General features: G+C 38.9%; 1 non-coding gene across 1 annotated transcript; it reads left to right on the top strand.

The window, feature by feature from the left end:
• The first annotated feature begins 418 nt into the window (after window positions 1-418).
• LOC142444129 (small nucleolar RNA SNORA42/SNORA80 family) lies at window positions 419-553 on the top strand. The gene has a single exon (XR_012783792.1). It is a non-coding gene; the product is annotated as a small nucleolar RNA SNORA42/SNORA80 family (small nucleolar RNA).
• Window positions 554-20859: the final 20306 nt, after the last annotated feature.

Here is a 20859-nt window from a genome sequence, read left to right as displayed (position 1 = left end):
TCTCAACTTTAGCTGACAAAAAATCATATTCCTTATTATTTGAAATCTAAGGATAGTGTTTAGTTCAATTTTTTATTTAGAAAATGGTCACAAAAAACAGCTGATAAAGCACTGGCCCAAGGTAATAGCATAGTAACTCTCCCTGACTTTTCATCAGTTCATTTACTTCAGAGTAAACAACAGACTGGCAATAACAGAAGTCTGCTCTTGGGCTATCTTCAAAAACATAACGGATATCTTCAAAAACAAAACTGTGTTCTAGTACACATGATAGAACCTCATTACAGGAACTCTTTTACTTGATTTCCTGAAGAAAACCAGCCGGAAAAATCCACTTTACTCTGTAAGGGAAAAAAATGTTCAGGGGAGCAAAAAACATATACAATTCGTTTGGTTGATTAAAACTATCAAAGGATGTGCATGGGTTTGGATTTGTGGCAGGTCTGATCCCATGGACCTCTCACAGTGTCCCATGCGAAAGCAAACTGTCACCCCGAACCATTGCCTGGCTTTACCCCCGTGGGCTTCAGGTACTGAAGTGGGTTGCACAGTGGAAAAAACAAACAAACAAACAACCAAAAATGATCAAAGGATACATTAGAGATAAAATTGAAAGTCAGTTGTAATTTTTTGACACTTAAATGACGTTTAGAAACATAAAATGGGTAGTAAACTGACAATGGGCTTACCTTCTTTTTTGAGACTTGGAGTTAGTACCTTAGGAAGCTCCTGTGTTCCACTTATGCAAGTGAAACACATATAGTGGTAAGATTCCCACACAGCAGAAACCTTATATTTGACCTATAAATGGACTAGAATTTCAGTTCAGTGCAATGTTGTGGCGAAGAATGTGTGTATTCAGGAATTATGGCTACAGAAATGTTGAATCCTCCCTTCCCCCGTTGTAAATGTGCATTCGGTTTAACCATACTCTTTTGTTTACCATGACTTTTTACATTTATCATTTGATTGGGAGCTTTCACAGATAGCTTAACATTCCATAGGTCAATCCTACAAAGTCATGGTCAGTTTCAACATTTCTTTCTTCCTGAACTCCTTGATCAGCTCTTCTTTCCCCCCTTCATCCTCCAACCCCCCACTAGGATTCCTTATTTATTTATTTTTTTGCCACGTGTTACTTTACATCCATTCACATACAATTCTGTTGTTCACTCCTCCGGGATGGCATTATACAGTCATCAACGCTATCAGCTCCCTCTTCCCCTCCTTACCTGCCCCCCACATTCTCTTCCCAATCCTCAGGGAACGATTACTCCTGTTACTTTTTCTGAAGGGTTTTCTACCTTGGCTTTCATGTATCAAGCAATGTAACTAATACAAGTGAACATATACAAGTCTAACACGATTAATGAGGTTAAACAAGTAAAACCCATAAGAGTAAGGGGAGGAAATATTAAAGAACTAAAGGATAGTTATGTGTTTCATAAGTGCTATATTGCACCCTAGGTTTATCATCTCTTCCATGTGGCCTTCCTGAGAGGAACTATCCAATTATCTTGCAGGTGAGTTTTGGGTCTCCACTACATTCCCCCCTTCACAATGATTTGGTTGCTTGTGTTTGAACTTCTGATACCTTTTCCCCTCGACACCTAGTGATCACACAGACTGGTGTGCTTCTTCCATGTGGGCTTTGTTGTTTCCTTGCTAGATGGCCTGCTTTTTTGACTGTCTACTATATATTTTAATAGCCGGGTACCATCAGCTTTCTTCACTACATTTGCTTATGTATCCAGTTTGTCTTCAGAGATTGTGTCAGGAAAATGACACATTATCAATGACACATCAATGCCACATTATTAAAACATCATCAATGTCACATTATTAAAACAAATCGTTCACTTACTGAGGTAAGATTTAAGTAGAGGCCCAAAGCCCATCTGCTTTCTTATTGCATTTGCATCTATATACATATATAGACAAATATAGATATATATAAACATTTATGTATTTACATATATACATATACATCTATATCTATATTGTTTCTTTCTTCTTCCTTTTTTCTTTCCTCCTGTCCCACTATCATGCTTATCCATTGTTCACTCTCGGTAATTCCTCTCAGATACAATTGATCAAACACGACCAGAAAAGCTACATTCTCCTCACCACCCATTTTATAAATCTTATTATTTCCCTGTACCCATTATTATTCGCTCACTGCTCTCCTCTTCTGCCACGTGCCTTCCCATGGTCCTCAGGAACTGTCATTGACCATGATCTTCAGGAATAATTCATTACCCACCACTGGCATGGAATCAATTTTTGTTGTAGTGTTTTTTTGTTGTAGTGTTTTCTTGTTGTTGTTTTGTTTTTTGAGGCTGTAAATCTTTATGGAAGCAGATAGGACATTGTTTTCTGTAGCAGCACTACTAGTAGGTTTGAACTCCTGACCTTGAGGCTAGCATTCTAATGCCTCTCCAATAGCACCCTTACGGTTCCTTTAAGGAATAATAGTTTTCTTAAATAGGACATGAAGAGGGAAGGCATATAATTTATTCTACACACACTACTTTAGTCATGTTTTAAAGAGCATGTGATGAGCATTCACCATTACTCATTGTGTCACTCCAAAAACGCACTGCCATGAGTTGGTTCAGACTCATACCTGTCCTACAGGATAGAGTAGAGCTGCCTGTGTGGGTTTCGAGACTGGAACTCCTTACAGGGAGTAGAAAACCTCCTCTTTCTCACTCAGAACACCTGCTGGTTTTGAACTGCTGACCTTACCATTAGCAACCTAACAGGTAAATCACCATACCACCTCTCTATGTCAGGGTGGGGGTTGGGCTGGTTTATAGTTTTTAAAATTTATACAGTGTACTCCCACTGTGTCTTGCAGGGCATCACTGACTTGTTCAGGTGAGAAGCAATATGCATAATCTCATAATTCTACAGTATTTCACTGGACCTCGGAAGCACAGCTAAAGTTGAAATCTATCAAAATAAATTTTAAATGATCAGTTTTGAGTATTTGTGGTCTTTCTTTTAATATGGTTTCTTAAGTTTGAAGTTCATATAATGTAATTATATTCATTTAACAACTGCACATAGAGCATTTAGCTACATTTAACAACTGAGCAGACAGCCATAGGATCTGGCACACTGTGTCATGGGCCATCAAGACAGGCCAGGAGCTGAGGAGATACCCACACTTGTAGAACTGTCTGCCTCTAGAACTTGGTTTTTCTCATAGCAAAGGCCACTTATGAGATTTTTTTATCAGGGGCTTTCACTACTAATACATTTATTAAGATAGTATTATAACTGACACGAAGGAGACTAGTTTATTCTATCAGAGGAGAAGAGGAATCAAAGTGAAGCAGGGCAAACTATTGGGAGCTTGACAGTTCAAGTTGTAGTTTAAGTTGTTGAATACAAAATTGATTATATGATATGTTAGCCAATGCACAATAAAAAATACTTTTGTTTTAAAGGTATTATAGAAATGATTGAGTTGTATTATTATTATTCAGGTTAAACAACAAAAACCTGGACAAGGGGGGGGCTCCAAAAAGTTCCTGGAAAAATAACATTATCTTTTAATTTCATTTTTCCATGAATTTATTGGAACCGCCTCATATTTCTATATTCTATTTGTCAAGTATCTTAGCTTATTTGAGGAACTCTAGTGGTGCTGTGTGCTGGGCATTCGACTGAAACCTGAAAGGTCAGTGGTTCAAAGGTGGGAGAAAGGTGAGACTATCCGCCCTCAGGAAGATTTCCAGTCTCAGAAACCTAGAGGAGACAAAAGCACTTGTCTGTCCGTTTGTCATGTTGTGGTGGCTTGTGAGTTGTTGTAGTACTGGAAGCTGTGTCGCTGGTATTTCAGATGCCAGTAAGGTCACCCAAGGTGAGCAGGTCTCAGTGGAGCTTCCAGACTAAGAACAGACGATGAACAAGGAATAGGCGGTCGGCTTCAGGAGCAGTGGAGGCGGAAACCCTTATGCACAGCATGGAAACATCGTCAGATCCCGATGGGCTCAAGAAAGCAAGCGAAACAGTGTTGGAGATCGTGCCAGTGCAGGAGCCACTCCCATCAGAAGGCACTCAAAATGTGACTGAGGTTATATGTATATCTTGCAATCTGTTCCCCTTTCTCCCTCACCTTCCCTCCACCCTCCCTGATTGCCACTCTCACCACTGGTCCTGAGGGGTTCATCTGTCCTGGATTCCCAGTATTTCCAGTTCCTATCTGTGCCAATGTATATCCTCCAGTCCAACTGGATATGTAAGGTAGAATTGGGGTCATGATAGTGGAGGGGAGGAAGCATTCAAGAACTAGAGGAAAAAGGTATAAGATATGACATAATAATAATTTATAAATTATCAAGGGTTCAGAGAGGAGGGGCAAGTGGGGAGGGAGGGAAAAAATGAGGAGCTGATACCAAGGGCTCAAGCAGAAAGCAGGTGTTTTGAGAATGATGATGGCAACATATGTACAAATGTGCTTGACTCAATGGATGGATGTATGGATTGTGACAAGAGTTGTATAAGCCTCTAATAAAACAATAAAAATAATTTTTTAATGTGACTGAGGAGGAGCTGCTTTCTCAAAATAAAATGGACCATGGCAATGTAAATGGAGTTAAGACTGTGGACGTGCAGCCTCCAGCTATAAAGATCGACTACTAATCAGAACTAGGATGTGCAAAGGATGAATCTAGGAGAAATTGGCCTGCCTCTTTTTCGCTGCCCTTACACGTTACCATGCAGGAGGTCTTTTCCAGAGGCTGATTTCTCCGGACAACATGTCTAAGTTTTGTGAGAGGAAGTCTCGCCGTCCTTGCTTCTAAGGTATATTCTGACTATACTTCTTCCAAGACAGGTGTGGTGGCCCTTTTAACAGCCTGTGGTTCTTTCAGCTTGAGAGTACCATGCCACCTCTAGTCTCCCCAGTGCTCACGTCTTCAGACTTGACAAATGAGTCTTCATTCCGATCATTGACATCTGTGAAATTTTAGCTCAAAAGACTTATTTCAAAGGGTAAATACTTCATTACATTGAACTATGATGGAAAATGCATTTAAATGTTTCTAGTCTTAAGAACCTTGCAGTGCTAAAACTTTAAAAGAAAAATCTAATAGCCCAGCCTTCTAACTTCCATCCTTTTGTTCCCTTTTGTAGCAATGGATGTAGACTCGGCTGGGATAATAATTGCTTAACTGCTGACTCCATCACACAGGATGTACATTTTAATGCCTGCTTCAGCAGTTCTATTTTGTCTTTAGACTTAGACATCTCTTTATAACTTTTCAGTTCTGATCATCTATCCCAAATGTCCTGCTTACCTGTAAGAGATGCCGGCAATATATCTTCCAGGCTTACCTTTTTTTTTTTATCATTTTAGCTCACAAAATCTCTGCTTCACATATGAGACTGGTGAAAGCTTTAACGAAAACAGCTATTGTTCAAGCTGGAAATGCCTGTGGCCAAGAACAGCAGCGATTTCACTGGTGCCATTTCTATCCTCGGCATTCTTATTCCTGGCGATTGGACATAAGCATTAGCGGGTGGGGGAAGTTGATTTAACAAAGGAAAAGTGAATCGATGAGCCAACAAAAGTGATCTACATCAAAGACTAGAAGTAGATGGAGAAAAAAATAGACCGTTGTGTGAACACATCACGTGAGTTCTTCTAAGAGTTGTCACCTATCAACCTTTGGAATAAACAAATCCTAAGTTAAGAGTTGCTACTTCTGGAAGAAGCACACCAGCCTGTGAGATGACTAGGCATTGAAGGGATCGGGTATCAGGCATCAAAGACAAAAATAAAAAATCATAGTATTGTAAATGAGGGGGAGTGTGGAGTGGGGACCCAGGGCCCATCTGTGGGAAACTGGACATCCCCTTGCAGAAGGGCTGCGGGGAAGAGACAAGCCAGTCAGGATGCACTGTAGCAACAATGAAACCTAAAACTTTCCTCTAGTTTTTGAATGTTTCCTCTCCCCCACTATCTTGATCCCAATTCTACCTTACAAATCCTTCTGGACTGGAGTATATACCCTGGTACAGATAGGAACTGGAAACACAGGAAATCCAGAACAGATGAACCCCTCAGGACCAGTGGTGAGAGTGGCGATATTAGGAGGGTGGATGGAAGGTGAGGGAGAAAGGGGGAACAGATTAAAAGGATCAACATATAACCTCCTCCATGGGGCATGGACAGCAGAGAAGTGGGAGAGGGAGACGTCGGATGGTGTAAGATATGACAAAATAATTTATAAGTTATCAAGGGTTCCGGGGGGGCAGGGGGATCAGGGAAGGAGGGGACAAATGAGGAACTGATACCAAGGGCTCAAATAGAAAGCAGGTGTTTTGAGAATGATGATGGCAACATATGTACAAATATCTTTGACACATGGATGAATGTATAGGTTGGGATAAGAGTAATATGAGATGAGCCCATAATAAAGTTATTTTTTAAATGTTGTTACTTCAATCCCCTCTTCTGAGGATAGATTTGGATATGATCCCAGTGATTATTTCACCAAGTCAGATTGGAGATTTTTTCCCCCTAATCTCTTTGAATCCAAAGGCAGTCAATTGAATCGCTAGAGTTTATTAATCCCTATGTAGCTAACTCATTTCTATCTATACAAAATGAATAATGGTTCTAATTTGGAATCTGGCCAAAAGAAAACACGTTTTATATTTATTTATAAGTCTACATGAGTTAAATTCTTAGGCTGTACATCTAATACTAATCATGATTTTCAATGAGTTAAGATAAAGACAGAGATGTTTAAGCGTATTATAGTTAGATAATGAGACAACATTGGGAAACTGGAATTGTCATATAGATATGGATAAAGAGCCTGGGGAAGTAGGATGACAAAAGACAGTTTCCAAGTTCTAATTGGCGTATATTCATCATCTACTAACAAAAAGTAAATGCAATGCAGAACAATCTTGACCCTTTAATCAAGGCTACTATTGAGATGAGATACTCTACTTGCATGTGATTGCATCATGTTGAAATTTTATGGCTGAAGTAGTTGACACAATCAAATGAATAGCATTTTTTTAGACATTGTGGGTTATGGGCTAAATATTTCTGATAAATACTTGCCTCAATTTTGTCCCTCACTGAAGAAACGACACAATGGTGATGCAGAAATTGGAGGTTTAAATAAGTGAATAATATGAAAATAAGTGGTATACAGAACTAGATTGTTGGAGGATTGGGTTCTAATTCATCTTGGGAACATTTTAAACCATCTTAATTTGCCATAATTTTTGGTGTTGTATGAAAACGATGTTGTCAGCATAAGTTTGGCATATGAAAGTGTATTAAAACTACAGCAACTATAATCTGACCTTTTGTATATTCTAAAGAAGATAGAATGGACTTGTAGGAATTACCGATTCTTCTTTTTTGCTGTGATAACCCTTAAAAATTTCCTCAAGGGAATCTTACCATTACTGACAGTTCTCAATATCGCATTAGGTAGTGCGCTTTCGAATTGCACACGACAGTGTCTTCTGCTCAGCTTCCATTTGCCTATTCCTTAGGTATAACAGAATGAATACTGCTTGTTCTTGTGCCAGCCTCAGAGTTGTTACATTTATATCCATCTTTTTAAGATTATTCCAGAGAAAGGTATCCCTGAAGAAAATGTAACTAAGAATAATTTCCACATTACACCAAGGAAACATATCCCCAAATATTTTAAGATCACTCATTATTTGCTGGGTACTACACAGAATATGGATGTCACACAACTCATGTCTCTGGAACACAATACAGGTAGACTTCGCCTAACAAGGTATTTCCTGAGTTAGTCATGTTGCTTTTCATAAGGGCACTATTACACTACAACATTATGAGATTTGGTGTTAGAAATATGAACACGATGTTAACAAACTAAATGGGGGGCCTCTTATAATAATTGAATGTTCTGAATGTGTTTAATCTTCTGTCTAAGGTTCAATTGTTCCATCTCATTTATTACTCAATTCTACATAACCGTATCTAAAATCTATGATTTTCCTCCCTGAAAAAAAGAGTCACTAACGGTTAATTTAGGACTTTTTCCATCATTGGCCTCTACCTAAATCTTACTTTAATGAACTGTTGTATGATATTGGTTTTATCAGGGTCTCAAGTTGATTTACTGACCAAATGTATACTTGATATTTTGTAGATATGATTTTGAAAGGTTCTTCTTTGAAATTGTATGCTTTATAATTTAAGAGACACTCTAGCACTCTTTCCTAATGTGATACAGTGAAATTTCTTTACTATGGCTCTTCTACCCCAGTCTCTGTAACTCACACCAAACGATTGTTTCTAACTAGGCAGACAGGGCAGGTTCAACACTAATAGAAGATGTTGGTCAATTTTTATTAACCCTATATCCTCGCCCATCCCCAGCATAGGAGCAGAGAAAACAATATAAATATAAAATCATCGGAAGAATCCACTCCAGATCTCTGTTTAAAGTGGCGGAACCCAAGACCTGGAGCCTAGGCAAGAAAACCAGGAGAGGAAGTAGAGGAACAGTGCTGAGAGGTAGCAGACTAAGGAGCAGAGCAACTAGCAGGCTTCCTGGTCCACTAAGGCAAAGGCTGAGGATGAAGTCTCTACTTGACTGCTGGCTGAGGACAGCTGTTGCTGTGGTCCAATGACTACGTCCCTAACTGTTCATTGACCCTGACATGATAGCCTATGAAATCCCTGAGTAAACTCCCATATTCTTGAGCATGATCTGTGATTTTGTATGGCCATTGCAATGAATTATCGAACCCATTATAGGAGTAGCATGCACTGGGAGGAAGGGTTGGTGTCAGAGGAGCTAAAAAAGAATCAAGGGAGAAGAAATGCCTGACGCCTGCTTCATGGCAATAGGGGATCCAGATGTGAGCAGATATGGTTTATCAGAGAGCTACACTGATACTGGTGTTAATTTGAGGATTAAGAGGGAAGTTACATAATCTGGTGTCAATTTAAGGTTGAAAAGTGAAGTCTGTCAATCAGGTCACAGCTTGATGACCTCATCTGGAGGCACTTAGGAGATACACAGCTCCTTGGAGGCAGGACACATGCTCACTCACTGAGAGGCCCTCTACTGACAATACACATGGGGCTATGCTGATGGCAGCGAGAGCCTGGACCTGTGGGAGCCACATGGAGACCCCTGCCAGCTGTGATATACTTCCACCGTCACTGGATCCACAAGACTATCCACCCACTACATTCAGCATAAGTGTATGTGCTTCGTGAGTCTGAAGAGGAATTATAGATTGGTTATCAGACATATGGGCTGATGCTGGACTCATGGACTTGTTCTGGACGGGGCTGGGATGTTTTCTCAATATTCAATCACTCTTGTATATAAACGTGCTTCTTTTAAAAATATGAATGGCTATGGATTTTGTTTCTCTAGTCTACCAGGGCGAACACAAATGCTATCTGCTAAGAGCCTTTAAAAGAAAATTAGGCAAAAGAAGCCTGCAGGTCTGCCTGGAAATATTAGATTATTCTTGTATACTTCCCTCACCCCACTATAATTTTTCCATCTACACATGCTCATGTGTCCTGTTGCTTATCATTGTTTTTAGATGCCATCAAGTTGGTCCCAACTCATACCAAGCCTATGTATAACCGAATGAATCCCTGCTTAGTCTTGCACCATTCTCCCAACTGGTCTTCCGTATGAACCCATTATTATCGCCACTGTGTTAGTCCATCTCCCTTATGTTTTTCCTGTTTATTTCTGGCCTTCTACTTTACTAAGCATGCTGTCCTTTTCCAACAAAAGGTCTCTACTGGTAATGTTTCCAAAGCATATGAGACAAAGTCTTACCATCCTTGCTTCTAAGGAGCATTCTGGTTGTATTTCTGCCAAAGTAGACTTCTTTGTTCCTATAGCAGGCTGTGGTATTTTAATTATTTGCCAACACCATCATTCAAATATATCAATTCATCTCAGGTCTTCTTTATTCTTTGTTCATAGTTTGCATACATATGAGGCAATGAAAAACACTATTAATTAGGTCAGACACGCTTTAATCCTCAAAGTGGCAGCTTTGATGCTTAACATTTTAAAGAGGGCTGGTGCAGCACATAGTTCAGTAAATTATATCACTGATCTCTTGATGCATGCTCCCATGAGTTTTGATAGTAGATACAAGCAACATTAAAAGCCCTTAACCATTTCAGTCTTCTCTTCATTTATCATAGTGCTATGTGTGGGCCACTGGTGAGGATTTTTGTGTTCTTTATAGTGAGCTGTGGAACAATAGGCAGCAGCAAGATAAATGGAGAAAAGGGCGAAGTTGCCAAGGACTTTGTCTTGCTTGGACCCACAAGCACTGCTCATGGAAGCAGTAATCACGAGATCACAAGACGAGTTGCATTAGGTAAATCTGCTGCACACGACCTCTTTAGAGTGTTGAAAAACAAGGATGTTACTTGGAGATCTAATACGTACCTGGCCCAAGTCTTGGTACTTTCAATTGCCTCATATGCTTGTGAAAACGGCATCGATGAGAAAGACAAAATAAGAATTTTGATGCATTTGACTTGTGCTGCTGGAGAAGAATATTGAAAGTACATGGACGGCTATAGGGATGAACAGATCTGTACTCAAAGAGGTACCGCTAGAGTGGTCCTTAGAAGCAGAGATGGTGAGACTGTCTCACATACTTTGGACATGTTGTCGGGAGAGACCAGTCCCTGGAAAAGGCATCATGCTTCCTAAAGTAGAGGGGCAGTGAATAAGAGGAAAGCCAACGATTAAATCGATTAACACAATGGTTGCAACCATGGGCTCAAGCATAGGGACAATTGTGTGGATGGCACAGGACCAAGCAACGTTTCACTCCATTGTGTGTAGGGTTGCTACAGGACAGAGCTAAATGGGTTGTACCTAAAAACAACAACATTGAGTTGTGTTCCATACTCTCATAGGTCATAGGGCACAGAAAATGATGGCTGTTATAAGTATCTCTATTCCTCATTTATCCTTTCCATTGCTATTTTACTCGTGGTAATAATAAAATTCATAATATTTTATAATTTATTTATTAGTTGAGACATATGATTTACTTTTTAAAGAAAGCAATATATGAGAAGTACTTTTAGCATGGAATCCTTTAAAATCACACTTCAAATATGACTTTCCATAATAAAAGCAGGTCAGTATTTTACAAATTTAGATGTGATTTTATGATACAAAAATCTCTCAGAGAAAAATATTTTAATTCATAAATGGCTTAAAACACTGGGGGGGAATTATATATTCAAATATTGTATAATAAATAAAAATTAATTTCTCATAAACTAGTAAGGTTATTATCTATCATTTAAATTTAAATAGAATGACTAATCAAATGTTCCACATTATGAAATGAATCATTGCTATTTATTATAAGATTTCTTTTTTCTTGGGAATTTACTTGTATCATTCTATTTAAAACTAGTACATATGAAACTTAGGAATTGCACAATGAAATCCATGAAACAGGATGAAAAGGTGCTGAGTTGTATGCTGTAAAAAGGGACTGTGAACCGTCTGGATTTATAAACTATATATTTTTCATAATTTCATGTTAAAACATTTTTTCTACATTTTGTTGTACATGTTCATTTCTAACAAACTTTTCTCTCCTAGATAGAATTTTAAAGACTACTTTGAATATTAATATCTTCAAGCAATTGCATGCAACAACTGTTCAACTCAACTGATCAAACTGATCAACTGATCAAACTCAAATATGTGTTTAATAGAATTGGGAATATCTAAAGTAGCTCAAGACTTTAGAAGACTTAAGTTCACTCTGCTCATCCTCTGTCTAGCTTTCTAATATGGAATGGGAGGAGAGAAAAATTCAACTCTATGTCACTCATGTTATACATTTCATGTCTCAAGTTTCATTTTTTTTGCAAGAATATCTAGACAGTTCTAATTCATATCCACTGAATTTGAAATTGATGTAAATTCAAAAGAATAAGCCAATATACCAAGTAAATTTGGAAAATTATCAAATTATCAAAACATCAAAATCCTAAAATATTTCCCCCAAATTGGTAGGAGATATCTTATTTCCTTCTGGCTGCCCAGGAACTACATTATCAGTACACCATTTTTACCACACTGCACTTTTTTTTTCTCAGTGTTGAGATGTCTGGTGCTTCTGATATATTGTCTGAATATGAATCAAGTCAATAAATATTTTGGAAAAAAGAACAATTTGTTACTTATATTTACATACATAAATATGTCTACAATAAATACAAGATAATCTTGAAGTTTCCAATAATTTCTTCCATCTAGCTCACTTGGAAGTCTTTCACTCACATGTAAAAAAATGTTCCATATCTATAGTTACCTTTTACATGGTAATGTGGAAAGTTTTAGGCTTAACTTTGATATAAGGTACTGGTGCATCCTTCATTTATTAAAAATTGATATGAGTAGAATTCTGGGAAAAAATTCTAAGAATTAGTGGAAATTATATATACCCTGTATGCATTATTCATAAATATATTCATCAATTGTGACTGACCATACACAATGGATGGACTGTCATGAATGGCGCTAGTACATCTATCCAACTATGATAAGTCATGTTTTCTGCTTGCAAGGAATTTTGTGAGTGTGTGTGAGTGTATTCATGTGCTTAGGGGAAGGGAAACGTGATGATTGAAAATTTCTGTTTACTCTTTCCTTTGAAAAGCAAAGTCAAATTAGCCCGTAATTGATAAAGGCTGCCTTTAGTGAGTCATTTGAAAAACAGAATCCATTTCAAGTAACATTATATGACTTCTAAAGCCTTCTCACAGTATCATTATTACTATATTGAAATACTATGAACCAGAATCTCATTTTCAACAAGTTAAGCTCAGAAATACTACCAGCCCTCCAGGCATGGACTCAAGGGAGCAAATTTCAGACTGATAAGAATTTCAAATGCCTCTGTATTAATTTAAAATAGGCTTTTATGGCTCTGGTGTCTTCCAAAAAGTCAATTTTCTTTGTTTAAGAAAGCTGTGAAAGAAAAGAACTATAGAAAATGTACTTTCAAAAAATTTTTCTTTCTTATTAAGTTATACTTAATGGTATAATTAATTAAATTGCCTGAGCCCCAGCATTCTCAGACCAGAGTAATTGTGTTTGGCTGGGTTGACTAGAGAAACAAATTCATAGACACTCATATGTGTATAATAAAGAGATTTATATACAAGAGCAATTGAATATTGAGAAACCATCCCAGTCCAGATCAAGTCCATAAGTCTGAAATTAACACATATATCTGATACCAACCAATAATGTCCTCTTCAGACTCACGAAACACATGCAATGACCCTGAATTCAGGAAGATCACAGGCCAGTGGGAAGAAGATCTTGTGGTTCCAGTGGCAGTGGAAGCATCTCAGCACTGGCAGAGGTCTCCGTGTGGCTCCTCCAGCTCCCAGGGCTTTGGCTGCATCAGTGTAGCTCCATCAGGCTCATCATCAGTAATGTCTCCCAGGGAGTGAGGTTGTGTCCCGCCTCCAGTCAGCTATTTATCTCCTTAGTGCCTTCAAATGAGGTTATCAAACTGCAACCTGATTGGTAGGTTAAACTCCACCCCTTCACTCTTAAGTCTCAAATTGACAACAGATTATTTAACCACCTTAATAATATTCCCAAGAAGGTAGTTAACATTATATCTTTAAGGTTGCTTCGTAAATGAGAACTTGTAACCAGGCAAGTTAGCTAAATGAAGCTACGTAAATTGTTTGAAATTTGGTGCATGTGTTAGGCAGGGTTCTCTACAGAAACAAAACCAGGACACTTGATAGATAGATAGATAGATAGATAGATAGATAGATAGATAGATAGATAGATAGATAGATAGATAGATAGATAGATAGATAGATAGATAGATTTATACAGCAAGAAGGAATATGACAGCTAATTAGTTCATAAAGTAGTAGAGAGGGTTCAGTTCAACTCACTTTCTCAGGGAACAGTTAATATACTGGAAGTCCTTCAACTCAGGTGAGCTGCTGGATCCAAGGTGGAGGAAGCAGACAGTGAAGTCTTCCCTCAGGCAAGGCAGGCAGAGTCTGCCTGCAGGTAACAGATAGCAGGGTGGTCAGCAACAGTCAGTACCTCAGGAGTTTAGCAAGTCAGGCCCCAAAGGGCTCTCAACTCAAGCACAAACATAGCAGCAGGATCCACCAGCCTCAAGCTCAAACAATACATGCGTCAGTGGTCTGAGAAGCAGGAGAGCTAAGTAAAGCAGGAGCATGGTGATCTAGTCACCAGGAAGCAAGAGAGAAGGGGCAGACCTTACATGGTCATTTAACTCATTGCCTTCCAATTAAGCTGAGACCTGATTAGTTTCCACCCACACATTCCTATTGGCCTAGTTGACACCATAAACCTAACAATCACAGTGCATCACACGGCTTTGAAATGAGCACAAATATGTATCGCTTTTACTAACTTGTTCAAGTATTACCAATTTGAAATTGATTGATCATTTCCAGCATTGTGTCCATATATAGAAACATCTGCATTGATAGTCAAGTTTACAGCCCCATTTGTTTGGGTTTTTTTTTTTTTGGTACCAATGCCATTCAGACTTCTTCCTTCAATATTATGTTCCTGATCATGTGGTACATCCTCTTAGATTTAAATGTCAACTGATTCACTTTTGAACAGTAACTGTATATTCCTTTCATCTTGCCTTAATACCTCTTGCATTACTCAATATCTTCCCATAACAGTCTTCAGTACTGCAACGTGAGGCCTAAATTTTACTTCAGTTCATTGAGCTTGAGAAGCCTTAAGTGTGTGTGTGGTAGTTGGACAATTTCACATCAACTTGGTAAAAGAAAAAAAGGGGTGGAGTCTAGCCTTTCAATCAGGTCACAGCCCTCTTTGTGGGCGTGGCCTTCTCATGAGGATTTTGGGAACTCTCTCTCTCTTGATTCTGCCATGAGAAGAGGTCGGCCACTCTTTCTGTTACACATTCCTGTTGACAAGTCACATGGAGCCAAGCTGATGTCAACCAAAGCTTTGGAGTTGCATCTACTGCCATTGGATCCACAGAACTTTCCACCCATCAGCCTGTGATGGTTCTTCATTCGGCATCATTGCATGTGCTGCATGAGTCTGAAGAGGAATTCATGGGCTGACATCAGACATATGGGCTAATATAGAACTTGTAGACTTGGTCTGGATTGGGTTGGAATGTTTTACTAATGCAGAATTACTTCTTAATATAAAGTTCTCTCTTACACATATATGAGTGTCAATGAATATGTTTCTCTAGTCAACCTGATCTAACAGAGTGTGTTTTTCCATTTTAGTGATCTGACTGTAGACCTTTGTACATGTCTTTTTAATATATGAACTCTTCTTTTTCAGTTATTTTTCTACATGATTTCTTCCATTAACTTTAGCTTCTCTAAAGAGAAAGTTTAGAATTTCTTCTGTATTTTTTTCAAAACCATTTTCTTAGGAGATAATACAGATAGTATACCATCCCATCATTTAATCACATCAAGCAGCATTGTACAATTACTACCGCAATCACTTTAGAAATACTACTTTCCTACCTGCTTGACATCAGCTCCCTTTTACCCTCCTCATCACCACCACTGTACTCTCCACGCCTCCTACGAAAACCAAAACCCTTATTCTACTTGCTGTCCCTATAGATTCGTCAATCCTGGTTTCATATACTGAAAAACAGGGGAAAATATAACAAATTCAAGAGGATAACCCCCAATGACATAACACATCTGAGGTAAACCCCAATAGGAACAAAAAAATACAAAAAATGTTGAAAATATGATCAGGTCTAATGTGCTTCAGAGGGGAAATCAACTGACAAGGTTTTAACTGTTCAAAGTCAAGTTTATCATTTTGACCTTATATAGTCATCTTTCCAATGCACTCCACGTGGTGTGCATTTTCCTCCCATCCCTCTATTATGGATAGATGGAAGTCATGGGAGACTTCTTTCTTATGTAGGTCCTATAAATGCATCTTGGGCTCTCCCTGTCATATATAACCTTCTGCAAACCAGATTCTCACAGTTTAGGTTCGGAAACTATTCCCTCCTCCCACTTCATATTATATGATTTACAGTCTTTTGGTGACAGACGTTGGTGTGCCTCTTCCATGTAGATTTAGTTAACATCTCACTTAGATGGCTGCTTGTTTGGAAACAAGCTTTTAAGACCTTAGACGCTAGTTTATCTGATAGCTGGTCACCATCCAATTTCTTCATCACACTTTGCTCTAGCACACTGATTCTGTGTTCCCTCCCTGAGGGCGAGTGTAGAGCAGTGCCATGATGTAAGAATTAATTGTCCTTAAGTTGACGCTAGGATTTAGTGTGAGCCCATAACCCGTTGCTGGATCATGATTTTATTTTAAAACCTATGTGTTAACTAATGGTAGTCTTTTGGATCATGCCCCTGGGGCATAATGATCTTCAGTTAATATTGTGTTTGGTTAGTCCCTGGTACTAATTTTTTTGAAATATCACTTTATTGGGGGCTTTTACAGCTCTTAAAGCAATCCAGACATCAATTATAACAAGCATATTTGTACATCTGTTGCCATCATCTTTTTATAAACTTTTGAGCCCTTGGTATCAGCTCCTCTTTTTTTCCCTCCTTCCACCCTTTTCCACCCCTCTCACATTCCAGACCCCTTGATAAGTTATCAATTATTATTATTTTCATATCTTACACCGACCACTGTCTCCCTTTACCCATGTTTCTGTTGTTCATCCCCCTGGGGTGGTGGGGAGGATGATGGATTATGTGCTAATCATTGCAATCAGTTCCCTGTTCTTCCCCTACTCCCCCCACGTTCCCCCTACTCTGCTGGTATGGCTACTCCCATTTCTGTTCCCGAGGGGTTTATCTGATCTGAATTTTGTGTATCGTGAGCTCCTTTCTGCACTAGTGTACATTCTCTGGTCTAGCAAGAACGGAATGGCATGAGAGTGCTGGGTGAGGATGCCTCAGAGAACCAGAGGAATATGGTGTGTTTCATCAGTGCTATACTGCGCTCTGGCTGACTTATGCCTTTCTTGGGACCCTTCTGTGAGGGGATGTCCTATTATCTACAGGTGGGTTTTGGGTCTCTGCTCCAACTCCCCTCCTTCTCAACAATATGTTTATTATTTGTTGTTTGTTTATTTGTTTGGGGTCTTATGATGCCTGATACCTGTTCCTGTCAACACCTCATGATCACACAGGCTGGTGTGCTTCTTCCATGTGGGCTTTGTTGCTTCTGAGCTAGATGGCCGCTTGTTTCACTTCCAGAATTTACAACCCTGAAGCTATATCTTTTGACAGCCAGGCACCATGTGCTTTCTTCACCACATTTGCTTATGTACCCACTTTGTCTTCAGTGATGTGTGGGGAGGGTGAGCATCACAGAATACCAAGTTGCTAGAACAAAGTTTTCTTGCATTGAGGGAGAACATCAGCAGAGACTCAAAGGCAGTCAACTATATCAGTATATTGCCATATAAATATATGTATATAGGCCAATCCCTCTATTCTTGTGAATTAATGTACACACCTTTGCTTATACCTCTATCCATAGCTTTGCTTCCTAGATCTTTCATCTGTTTCCTTTTACTTTCCTTGTGCCCTGCCATCATGCTTGCCCTTCTTCTGCCTGTTAGTGATTTCTCTCAGCTAGATTGCTGTTGCTCCAACATCCCCAGGATCTCTACATTGTTGATTTTAATTACCTAGTTGTTGATTTTAATTACCTAATTTCTCCCCTGTCTATGGCATTGTTTCCTCACTGTTCCCTTATCCCACCTCCCCCTACCCTTAAGTCCCTACAGAACTATCAATCACTTTGCTTTCTCCTCGGGCTTGCTTCCCATGCCTATATAAGGTAGGCAAACCAACAATAATTGATACAAACAAAAATGAAAACAAAAATTAAAACCAAACAAAATCCAAAATAGGACACAGAATTCCAGATCTGTCTGCTGACCTTTACAACTATCTCCCCACCAGTCCTGGACATTTCTGGGAATTGTCCCTTCTGGCCTAAAGTCTATTTTGGGGGCTCCTTAGGGGCTTTGTGGCGTTGCTTTGCTCCCATTGATGATCTATTATTTTCTTCTTAGCTCTCCCCACTTTGTGTGTGTGGGGGGGGAGGGGGATGTGACCAGATTCAATGCCCACCCTGTGTCCCCTGTATTGTCTTCTGTAGGCTCATCTATACCTACTGTGCTGATTATACTTACCTCAGAGGAATCATGTTGGACTTGCCCTTTGGTGATTGGCCAACTTCACTTAGCATAATTTCCTCCAACACTTCCCATGAGACAATATGCTTCATGGGATGATCAGTGGTTATTAGTGATATGTAGTACTCCTTTGTGTGTATGTGCTAGTTTTCTAATCTACTTGTCTATCAATAGAAATTTAGGTTATTTCCAATTCTTTTTTATTGTGAAATGCACAACAATGAACATCAGAGTGCAGTCGAATGGCCATGGTCCATTTCTTACCTCTTCTAGATATATACCCAGTAGAGGGATTGCTGGGTCTTACTGTCATTCAAAGTCCATTGGCTTTAAATATTACCAGATTGTTTCCACAGAGGCTGTACATCTCTATACATCTCTACAGGACCAGCAGTGGAGGAGAGTTCCTACTCGCCATGTCCCCTCCAGTATTTGTTGCTCTCTGATTTTCTGACTTGGGCTATCCTCAAGGGTGTTAAGTGGCATCTCATGATTATTTTAATTTTCATTTCTCTAGTGGGTAATAATTGGGAGCATTTTCTTATATGTTTATTTACCATTTGGGTCTCCTCCTTAGTGAAACTTCTGTTCAGGTCTTTTGCCGACTTCCTCAGTGGGGTTAACTGTTTTCTTCTTTTTGCAGGCTACGAGGAGGGTATTGTAGATTTTAGCAATAAGCCCCTTGTCTGTTGTGTCTTTGCTAAAATCCTGTCGCAGTCTGTGGATTCTCTTGTTAGTCTATTTGTGAAGTCTCCTTACGCACACAGGTGTTTTATCCTTAGTATATCCCATTTGTTGATTTCAGCTTCATTTGTGTGTGTGCCCTTCCCTGTTAGAGATAGCCCATATATTCCCTGTACCAAAGTTCTCAGGTTTCCCTATTCCTTTATTGATGGTCTTCATCATTTGGAGTTTTACTTTTAGGTCTGGGATCCACCTTGAGTTTGTTTATTTGTATGGGGTGAGGAAAAGGTTTTGTTTCATTTTTCTACAGGTGGATATGGATTGTTTCCAACATCACTTGTAAAAGAGGGCATCTGCCTCCCACTTGATGCTTTTGGGTCCCTTGTCAAAGATCAGTTGTCTATATGCTAATGGCTTTATTTCTGGGTGTTCTGTTCTTTTCCATTAGTCTGAGGATTTGTCATTATTCCATACCATGCTCTTTTGTGTAGTAGGTGTTAAAGTCAGGTAAGGCTAGCCCTCCGACTTTGTCCTTCTTCTTGAGGACTTCTATGCTAGTTCTGGGCTTCTTTCCTCGCCATGTAAATTTTTGGTCAGATTTTCCAATTCTTTGAAGAAGGTTGTTAGTATTTGAATTGGGATAACATTAAATTTATAAAGTGTGCTGGATAAGATTGACATCTTTATTATACTAAGTCTTCCAATCTACGGACTTGGGATACTTCTCCATTTGTGGAGCTTGATTTGGGTTTTCCATAGTAGGGTTCTATAATTTTCCTTGTATAAATATTTTGGGTTTTTGGTTAGATATATCCCTAGATATTTCAATTTGTTCATGGTTATTGTGAAGGGTACTGCCTTCTTGATCTCCTCTTCCACAATCTTCTCTGATATATATAGCAACCTAACAGACTTCTGTTTGTTGATCTTGTATCCTGTCACATTTGCCCATTCCTCCATCACTGTCAGTACTCCTGTCGTGAAGTTTTGGGGAGTTTTAATGTACAGAATCATGTCATCTGAAAATAAGGATAGTTTCACCTCCTCTTCTCCCAGATGGATATGTTTCATGTCCTTCCACTGCTTTATGTTGTCAGCTAGCCCCTTCACTAAGATGATGAATAGAAATGGGACAAGGGGCATTATTGTCTTCTCCCCTTTATCAGTGAGATTGTTTTCATCTTATCTCCGTTGATTATGATGTTGCCTGTTAGCTTTTCATAAATAGCTTTATTAACTTGAGGAATTCCCCTTCCATTACTATCATCTTGAGTGTCTTAGTTATGAGTGTGTATTGGATGTTGTCTAATGCTTTTTCTGGACCTATTGATATTATCATGTGATCCTTATCTTTTTTCTTATCAATGCAGCAATTAATGTTGATGGATTTTAAGACATTCAACCATCCCGGCATCCCTGGAATGACTCCCACAATATACTTTTGTATTCTATGGGTAATACACTTTTAAGGATTTTTACCTCTACCTTCACTATAGATATTGGTCTGTAGATCTGTATTCCTGTGGGATCCTTGCCCTATTTGGGTATCAAAGTTATACTGGCTTTGTAGAATGAATTTGGGAGTTTACTATCTTCTTCTATACATTGGAATAATTTATGGAGGATCAGTGACAGCTCTTCCCTGAATGTTTTGTAGAATTTTCCTGTGAAGCCGTCTAGTCCGGGAGCTTTTTCATTGGCAGTTTCTTGATAATCATATCTATTTCTTCTTTTGCTATTGGTCTTTTGAGGTTCCTGACCTCTATCTGACATAATCTAGTGAGGGATTGTTTTTTCAATTTCCATTTGCCCATTTGTTTTACATTGTTGAATTCATTGGAGTGCAGACTTTCATAGTGCTGTGTAATTATTCTTTTCCCTCTGAGGCAATGTTATCTTGGTAATTGTTTTCAGTGCATTGAC

This window comes from Tenrec ecaudatus, chromosome 3 (genome assembly GCF_050624435.1).
Source record: "Tenrec ecaudatus isolate mTenEca1 chromosome 3, mTenEca1.hap1, whole genome shotgun sequence".
Classification (NCBI taxonomy): Eukaryota; Metazoa; Chordata; class Mammalia; order Afrosoricida; family Tenrecidae; genus Tenrec; species Tenrec ecaudatus.
The sequence above is the reverse complement of the archived record's forward strand: the minus strand, read 5'-3'. Positions and strand labels throughout refer to the sequence as shown.